At 37.9% G+C, this 9,582-nt stretch overlaps 1 pseudogene across 1 annotated transcript; it reads right to left on the bottom strand.

The window, feature by feature from the left end:
* Positions 1 to 7,536: 7,536 nt before the first annotated feature.
* LOC308640343 (TNF receptor-associated factor 4-like) lies at positions 7,537 to 9,161 on the bottom strand (annotated as a pseudogene). Its single transcript has 2 exons — positions 8,400 to 9,161; positions 7,537 to 8,171 (listed from the first exon to the last, which is right to left on the bottom strand). The product of its transcript is annotated as a TNF receptor-associated factor 4-like (transcript).
* Positions 9,162 to 9,582: the final 421 nt, after the last annotated feature.

The raw sequence follows: 9,582 nt of genomic DNA, 5'->3' as shown, positions 1-9,582 counted from the left end.
TAGGTGCCTCTTGATTGTCTTCTAGAAAATATGATTAAAATAACTTCCAAGTGTAGGAAGTAGTATATACATATTATCATATTTTTATGGATAATAGGTCCTGTCAGAGAACTTGCATAATGCTAATGAATTTCCAACAAATTTTGTAATTTTTATTGATTAAAACTAACATAGGACTTTAATTTGGAAAGCATCAGTCCTAATAAAATGTTCTCCCATATCGTAAAATATCCAACAAACAGAGGTAATACACAAGAATCAGCAGTGACTTTGAATTAATCAAATTAGTCTTCATGGAGAATTGTTAAAATTGTAATCTAAGTCAGTCATTTAATATATTTATCATTTAATAAAAAAACAAATTTATTTATTAAAATTAACCCATATTAAAAAGTAAGAATCATTAGGCAATAAAGTCATTCCTTAAAGAAAATAAACTTAACATTTTAATAGGTCTTTACTATGTCAAAATATGGAAAAAAATCTTAGCTTATATCAGCATAATTAAATCAGGGAAATAACCTGAAGTATCTTTGAATTAATCAGTTTATATTTTTATAATCAGCCCAGTTATCTGTTTCTCATTTTTTTTTTAATTTTCTATGTAATCTGCATTGATAATGATATAGATTTTTCTAATTAGGAAAATAATTTTATTATTAAAATTTAGAATATAAAGATTTTGTTTTAATCAAAGATGATTTCTTTTTTCTGTGTGGAAGTACCTTCTTTTCCCTTTAGAATTCTTACTGGTTATATTCTGGAATAATTTTTGAAAATCTTAGAATATAAACAAATTATTGTACATTTATAAAGAGAAATAAAATACAGTTAAATTTTAATTAAAATATAGTTAAAGCCCTTAGATATTTTTGTAGGAATAATTACATTTGTTTTTCAACTTATAAAGTTTCTTCGATTATTTGAGAATTAAAAATCACTTGACTATCTCTTGAAAGTAAGTTTATAGTAAAATACATTTATCTTAAATATTTCTAATTATAGATAGAGAACATCATATATATATATATCAGATATAGATATAGATATATATATATATATATATATATATATATATATATATATACATATGCATATATTTATATGTTTCATTGAAGAAAAATGATTAGATAAACATATATCAACTGAATAATTAGACATGAATGCAAATTATTTTCTGGATTAGAAAATATTGGTTATCCAAATACCTAAAAAATACATATTGACAATAAGGGCATAATTTATAATTCTATTAACTTTTTTTAACAATGTGTTTTTTTATTGTTCAAAACATTACAAAGCTCTTGACATATCATATTTCATACATTAGATTCAAGTGGGTTATGAACTCCCAGTTTTACCCCAAATACAGATTGTTTTTTAAGACATTTGAGTCCATTTCAATTTTCCTTGGATTATTAGTGCACTTTTTTATATTTGTGAGGTCACATAATAAGGTCTTTGTGCATACATATACTTATTTCTTCTAATTATATAGTCAGTGATGAGATTAGCATTGTTTTGCTCATCACAGGGCATGGCTGGCTTTATTTCTTGTGGTGAACAAATGTTTTCTTTTAACCTCCAAAATTGAAAGTAAAATACAAACAAACATATGCTTGATACCTCTCATCAATAAAAAAATATTTAGTAACAACCATATAGAGGAAAATGAAAAACCCTAAAAGAAGCTGTTGAGGGATAAAAAACAATCAAGTTGTTTAGTCTTGAGAGCAAGTCAGACTTAGGGCTGCAATGTAGAAACCTGTGGAATTAGATTTTGCCTAAAAAAGATACATTTTGTTAGCACTTACAGGTGGGAATTCATAAAAATGTAGGCTCTATGTAGTTTCAGTAGGACGTCTGTGTAAAACTGAAAGTACAGTTTAGTTTCTGGAGGCAAGATCAGATGTCCTGGTTGAATGACAGGGGAAAGATTAATGGGAAGCACCCAAAAATGTGAAAGGAGGAACCAAGAAGACTAATTGGCTAGCCTCGTTTCCTGCTGTTACTGTGGTGATGGAAACAGCTTGGAGCTGGTGGCTCATTGTCTTGGAAAAAGGCTGCAAGAGCAGGTTTAATTCCATTTGATTTGTTTGTATTTATCTGACTAGTGTGCAGTGGCTTGCTTTGTTTTTACCACCTGTTCTTGCAGTGTGTGTTGTTTGTTCTTTGTATTTTTCCTTGCAGCATATGGGCACATTAAAAGTGAGTTTTAATGGCAGATGCCAGTATTACTATCAGATCTTAGGGCAGTTTGCCTTTGGCATCCAGGCCAGGTTGTTTAATGGTTAAAAGCACTGCTGATGGTGGGTCTAGTTACAGACCACATAGGAAAAGCAGCTAAACTCTTTTGTCCATAGAGGCTGGGTTTCAGCCATTCTGATAGGGTAGGACAAGAAATTGGTAAAAAGGTTTAATATAAATTGTTAGAGCACCTTTATACAACAGCAAAATAACTAAAAAATAAAAAAATAAATTCCCTCCCAAGAAATAGAAAATCTTTCTTATAAAATCTGATCATAAATAATCATTATCATAATCATAATTCTTTTTTTCTCTTACACTCTCCAAGCATGGATTTTTAGCATATAAAACCCCCAAATCTTTACCTATTTTTATAAGATGTGAAGATTCACAAACACAATCCAAAAAAGTCCATAAAAGCGATTTTCTCATGGGCGAGGACTGAACTTAACAATATATTCTATTAATAATCTTAATAATCTTTAAATCTTTAAAATTTTTAAGGTCTCTAACATTGCAATTTTTTATCTTTCTAAGGATAAAATATTCCCAGATATTAAAAAAAGTTTAACATCACAGATTTTTCTTATAATTCACTTACTTTCTACAATTGTGTCCAAAATATTTTGAAACCTTAAGTGCACTTAACTTATGAAGAGATTTCAAACTCATTAAATTTATAGAATGTACCCTGGAGAAACAGCATGGGCCACCAATTGTCAGTTCTAAGGACTAAACACTCAAGGTCACTCTAGGTGAACTGGGCTGCATGCAATAACCACACAGAGACAGAGAAATACATTTTTCTTTGCATCCTGTGATGGCTTCTCTGACCTATGGGGGTCCATGGATAGAGAGAGAGAAGAATGTGCTTAATCTTTTTATTTGGAAGAAGCCATTCAAATGAGGGAACAGGTAGGGTTAAAAAGGAATAGGTGAGTGTAGCTCAATGCCCTTGGTTATGACTACACCTGAAGACTAGCCTTGCTATCAGATCTGGGAGAAGGCCCAAGTCAACAAGAAATGTATTGACTGGTCAGAGCCTTGTGCTTCAGTAATGGAAGGTGTGGTCATTCAGAGAATTTCTTCAGAGTAGAATGCTTGTTTCAAATGTGTGTGGCACTGGGTTCAATCCTTAGCACCATATAAACAAATAAAATATAGGTAGTGCATCCATTTACAAATAAAAATATTTTAAAAATAATTTTCTTCTAGCTACCTGATAAGATTTGATGGGCATTCAGCAGGATAATGTGTGTAAGTAACAGTGCTGGAACATATTAAATACAGTTTTTTTTTCTGATGTTATAAACAGAGCTGTTGATGGAAAGAGTAATTGATATTTGACATTGGGGCAGCCCCACATTTTTTCTCCATTTTTTAAATAGCATAACCCTTCCACCTGTGGGTGATCAATTTCTGGACTTTAGTAGTAACTGACACTATCAACCAGAAGCATGGATCAAGGCCTGTGAATCATTTCTGTCCCAATAGGTGGACCCACCCATGGCTAGTTATGAGCTTCCCCTATATTAGTTAGCCAAAGTTAACAGCAATGACATTTCCTTTTACAGAGACTAAAGTGAGAAGGAGAGAGTACTCTTGGACTGAAATCCAAGATTCTCACATCACCTGCTCTTGGCTAAGCTACAATCTATAGAAGCTACAGAAATTACCTCCAAGAGAAGCCATGGCCTGTGTAGGTTTTGTGATGGATTTTAGTTCAACAAAGAGAACAAATCTGAAAATTCAAGCTTAACTTGAATGAGAGAAGTGAAGAAATGGACTAAAATGGTAGAATGACTGAGGACCCACAGTTATTGAGGGAAGTTACCATCACCTCAGTGCAGAGAAACCTGGCTCCCTCACAGGCAGGAGGCCTCTTTAACCTGTCTTCCTGTACAATTATCAAAATCCCATTGGTCATGAATTCCTTCCTTTCTTCTTAATTCTCTTTCCTCTATCTGTTTTTTCTCATACCTATTAACTCCTTTCCTTTCATTCTAGAAGTAGTTGTCCCAATTCAGTCTCCATGTTTTCTTCTAACAACCAAAGCATTTAGAATTTAAATCTCACTGTGAGGTATATAAATTGATAATGGGTGTCTTAATTTTTTTAGGAGACACATGTGATGTCATCAATTAGTTTTTTATGATTAGTACTCACATAAAAAACCTTGGGTCACTTTCTTTAGAAAATGAGAAGTGCAATCAAAATTTTAATCCAGATGGTGCTTGTTTATAACTGAGAATGAAAAAAAAAGTTTTCTGTTTTCCACTGGGGACTCCCTCTCTGTCTACAGTAACACAGCTATTCTCAAACCAAGATTTCCAGTCTACTGTGATGAGCTAAAGCTATTGGTACTATATAACCCCATCCTGAAAGCCTCCACTCCAAATCTGGATAGAGAGGAAACAGAGAAGGCTCCAGGGTAAGTGCTAGAGGAAGGCATTTTCAAATCTATTACTACATCTTATCCAAGACACAGGTATTTATTCCCAACATGCCACAAAATTTATTTGAATTAAAACTTATTCCATGTTTTATAGGATTACTTTTGTTATTATTACAATGTATAACATGAAAATATTATCTTATATAATTAAATTATCTTACAGAATTGTTTCATCATAAAGACTCACAAGTAATAGAATTTCAAATGGCCAGTATATCTAGACTTATATAATTATCTAGAACTTGAGATGTTCAGGGCTGAGGTTGTATCTCAGTGGCAGAGTGCTTGCCTAGCACCTGTGAGGCACTGGGTTTGATCCTCAGCACCACATAAAAATAAATAAATAAAATAAATGCATTCTGTCCATAAAAAGATGTTCAAAGTACTTATTCATATTGAAATAGTGAATTCAATAACAAAACATATGAGGGCATATTCAGAAAATATTATTATTTTATAAACTGAATTGTACAGAAACTCTGTGTAGAAAAATGGTGTGGTCCATATGAAGTGTGTTGTGTATAGAAAAGAAAATGACATGCATGCAGGGTACCACTGAAGTTTCAATGCACTAGCACCATGATGGACCATCAGATCAAGATAAAATCCAGCATGTAGTATGTTTTAGCAAATCAAGTGCTTCTGTTGTTTTGTTATGAAGTGTTGATATTTGACCTCAGGCTTTATACATACTGGGCAAATATGTTACACCCCCTTCTCCTGAAATATATAGTTTTATTGGAATGCCATCATGAATTAAGTTACTATATAGTGCAGTTTTAGGCTATGATTGCAGCGAACTTCTGGTCCACACAGCCTAAAATCTTCATGATATGGTCCTCTGAAGAAATATTTTGGAAAATCCATTGATATAATTTTAATTACCACCAAATATATTGACAGGTTTTTTGGAACATGGATCCCTATGTGCAATCCACAGCAGCATTCTAGTTAATTTGGGAGTCAAATATTTCAGCATTTATCTGCTGGTAATAAAAATCTAAATCTAATTATGAGTAAAATTGAGGTAAACAGGTAGAGTGTGAGTATGGCAGGAAGATTCTTTCTGCATCTTGGCAAGTTTTTAGAAATATTAGAATAAAATAAACTTAAGATGTGTTATCACACTCAGTGTTTTATTTTATTTTATTAATTAATTTAATCATTTCAACAAAATCTAGAATTGAGCAGAATTCATTCCCATATAGCTAAGAAACTTGCCAAATGCAAGCCCAATAGTACTGCCAGAATTGGAGCTACATTTCCAGATATTTCTAGAGTTTTAAAAAAAATATTGGGCCTGGAATTGTAGCTCAGTAGATCATATAGATAGTATGCACAAAGATACCCAGCACCAGGGGAAAAAGAGAAATTCAGCCCTGTCCTAGACCAGCTGAAAGAGTACTGATAATTCACTAATGTTCCTTGCTGGTAAAGTATGGGTCACTGCAGGTGGCCACTGAGGCCTATATGAAGGATAGACAAAAAAGTTGAAGTGTCTTGTGTCTGTTTTTTTTTCTTTTAGTTGTAGACCTTTGTTTTCTTTATGTTGCTGAGGATCGAGTCCAGTGTCTCACACAAGTGCTCTACACCCACTGTCTTACACAAGCACTCTATGACTGAGCCACAACCCTAGCTCGCCTTGTACATTGAAGACCCCTCCATTCAGTCCCCATGTGTAGGCTTGCTTTAGTTAGGTTAACATTTGTCAAGCACTTAGAATAAGTGTCAGAAACATGTATTGTCTCATTAACTTCAATAAGGCCCATTTAAGACAGGTCCTTTAACTATGATGTAAAAGTTAATTTAACTTGACAGCTATATTGAAAGAAATATTTTGCATTAAGTTCATGGCAGTGTCTGTAACCAGAAAGTACTAAATAAATGGCAGTTGTCAGCAGGAGCCTGGCTTGATGATACAACTCAGGAGGCAGAAGATCACAGTTCAAGGCCAGCCTCAGCAACTGAGACCCCTGTGAATAAAAAAGGGTTGCAGATGTAGCTTATTAATGAAGTGTCCCTGGGTTCAATCCCAAAAACCAGAGACCTGGGGCTGGGGCTTACTTATGACATGGTATTCAATTTTTGGTGAGTAAAGAACTGGGGATTCCAGCCTTATCCTAAGGCTTAACCTTTCCCATTTAACCACAAAGAGAGAGCAACAGGTCTCTTCCAATGCCTGCTGTGGTTCCCCCTGGTGCCCACCAGACGGCGACACAGCAGGGCAGCTGATCTTGGGGTCATAGTGGCAGCACTTCTTCTCTCAGTGGTCATTTGCATAGTTAGCCCCAACCTCCCAGGCCCTTAACTAACTCGGAGGAGACAGGCCAGAACCAAGTTAATAAATACAATTCAGAATTTATTAAAAATCAGAGCTCCCATTTGTGCCTTCCTGGTGCTAAGGAAATAAATAACCAGAAGGGACACAGGTGGGGAAAGAAAATCAATCTCAAGACAGATTTTTTAAACTACACCTCCCTTCCCCACCCTTCCCCCTATGGCTCTTGGGACATAGCACATGAGCAAGTACCTCAGTCCAGGTAGAATGTGGCTGGCACCAAGGCATACCTGCCCTGCCCAGGAGGGGAGACAGGTCCTAGGATCATTTGTTTCCAGCCCTTGAATCCCATAGACCTGCTTCCAGCATGGGCCAGGGCTGAAGCATCAATTGGAGGCACCTGTGGGTGGTGGTGGTAGGGGGAGAACAGGGTAACAACCCCGGCAGCATAAACAGCTGAAAGGGGGTCCAGCCCCCTCTCCAGGTTCAACCAGTAGCCTGATAAGTCATGTCCCATCCATACCCGCTTCTCCCCTTGAGCCTGCAACCTCTGCACTCAGCTGAGGATCTTCCTGGGCAGTTCAACAGAGGCACAGATGAAAAGTGCATCACATTGCACATAGTTTCCCTTTTGGATATCCTGGGGGGAGATGAACTTGGGATATCCAAAGCCCAGAGAACTCTCATCCTAGGAGCTTCACCACCTGCCTGGATTTTGGAAATTTTTCCAGTTTGAGTCAGAGTGGAAACTCTCAATGAAAGGCTATGGCTTAGCAAGCCCTGGGTTGCTCTGATCTAGCAGGGAGAACGTGACACGATGGGCAAAATGCCACTCAAGGAGACTGTCAAATGTGCCTAGTAGCACATGAATGTACAGAGAGAGATATGTGCCCTCACCACTGCCGTTGCCAATGAGGAATGCAGATACCTGTAGTTTGTAACCATACTTATGTGTTTTGAAGGCTGGGCTGAAGCACTCAAGGTTGGGCTTGGCCTCTTGTAGCCTCTGCCCATAGCTGCCAATCTTCCAGATGAGAAATCCATCACTGATTACTGATAGTTCCTCCAGCTTTCCATGCACTCCTGCAGCTCCTGCAGCTCCTGCCACTGCCAGCTCACCAGGGCACACATCATAGCCAGAGGTGGCTTCACACTCTCCTCCACATGCTGCACCATTGGCAGCTTAGGGCACTGTTGGCAAAGCCCCAGGCAATTAGGGAAGGGAGGACTGTTACCAAAAGAGGAAGACACAGGGGTAGCAGGCACCCAACTGTGCATGAGGAAGACAGGGTGCTAGGAAGCACCTGCAGCTGGACAGCAGGGGGAAGGACCTCAAAGAACTAAACTGCCAGGAACCCTAGCCTTCATTTAGGACTTCATGGGCTAAAGAGGGGTTCACAGGAAGAAGGGGCATCTGACCCTGTGCATGCAACCAGAGTCTTTGAACGGGTATAGCACCAAGGCAGTCCTGCTGCTGTCCATCAGATGATTTGGCAGATCCTCCTGAGCCCTGGTGCCCATGCCGCACTGGTTAGGGTAGGGCACAGGCAGCCTTGGGCACTGGTACTGGTGACTCTGTACCTATTGACTTCCTTTGTGCAATAGGTACAAGGCTGGGTGCACTTTGGACACTCAGAAGTTGCATGCTGGGCCAGTAGTCACCTCATCATGCTTGTTCTCACAGTATGCACTCTCTTGGGGGCACATACCCTCATGGCTCTCAAAGGCTTCCCCACTGAAGTCAAAGACACAGAACTCGCACTTGAGGCGCCGCTTGGGGCAGTCGTGTTGCAAGTTTGCAGGCAGATCAAGGTGACTCAGCTTGCCAGGACAGCGATTGGGGCAGGGAACTACATTGAAGCTGCAGGTATTCAGGTGTCTCTGTAAATGATGAAGTGGCCCACTCCAGCAGCAGCCCTCCTCACTGTGGATGCAACAGATGGGCAGGCCTAGCATCTGGACCTCCAGGTCTGGGTCTGGGTAGATCTTGGCATAGTCCAGTGGAAGTTGGTCCTCAGGCCATTTGAAGACTCCTTCACTGAGGAACTCCTGCAGGCAGGTGTCGCAGAAGCGGTGGCCATAGGTAGAATCCTGCAGGGGCTCAGGCATGGGTATCCTGCACATAGGGCACAGCAGCTGGCGCTTGGGCTTCTCCAAGAATTTGTAGTGGAAGCTGCACATGGCGGGAGAGTGGCGGGCAAGGGCAAAATACATGTATGATGATGTGAGAAAAAAAAGAAATGTGCACATTAGATTGGGCTGATAGAGGTGATGGTAAGGGAGGGGCAGGAAAGGGGGGATAGGTAGGGCAGCAGAATAAAATAGACACTAGTATCGCTGTATGTATATACGTGGCTCTATAACCAATGTGATTCTGCAACCTGTGTACTTGGAAAAATGAGAAATTATACCCCATTTGATTCAAATGAATGATATGTCAAGATCATTGTATTTTCATGAACAAATAATAAAAAATAAAAATATTATAATATATGAAAATTATACAAATTAATTATTTAATTATCAAATTGAAATTATCGAATCTAATTATCAAAGGTCAAAAGAAAATAAAATATGAATACTGGTTTTCTGGTACACACAT

Source organism: Spermophilus citellus, assembly GCF_964194105.1.
Source record: "Spermophilus citellus genome assembly, contig: SCAFFOLD_565, whole genome shotgun sequence".
Lineage (NCBI taxonomy): Eukaryota > Metazoa > Chordata > Mammalia > Rodentia > Sciuridae > Spermophilus > Spermophilus citellus.
This window is presented reverse-complemented; position numbering and strand designations above follow the sequence as displayed.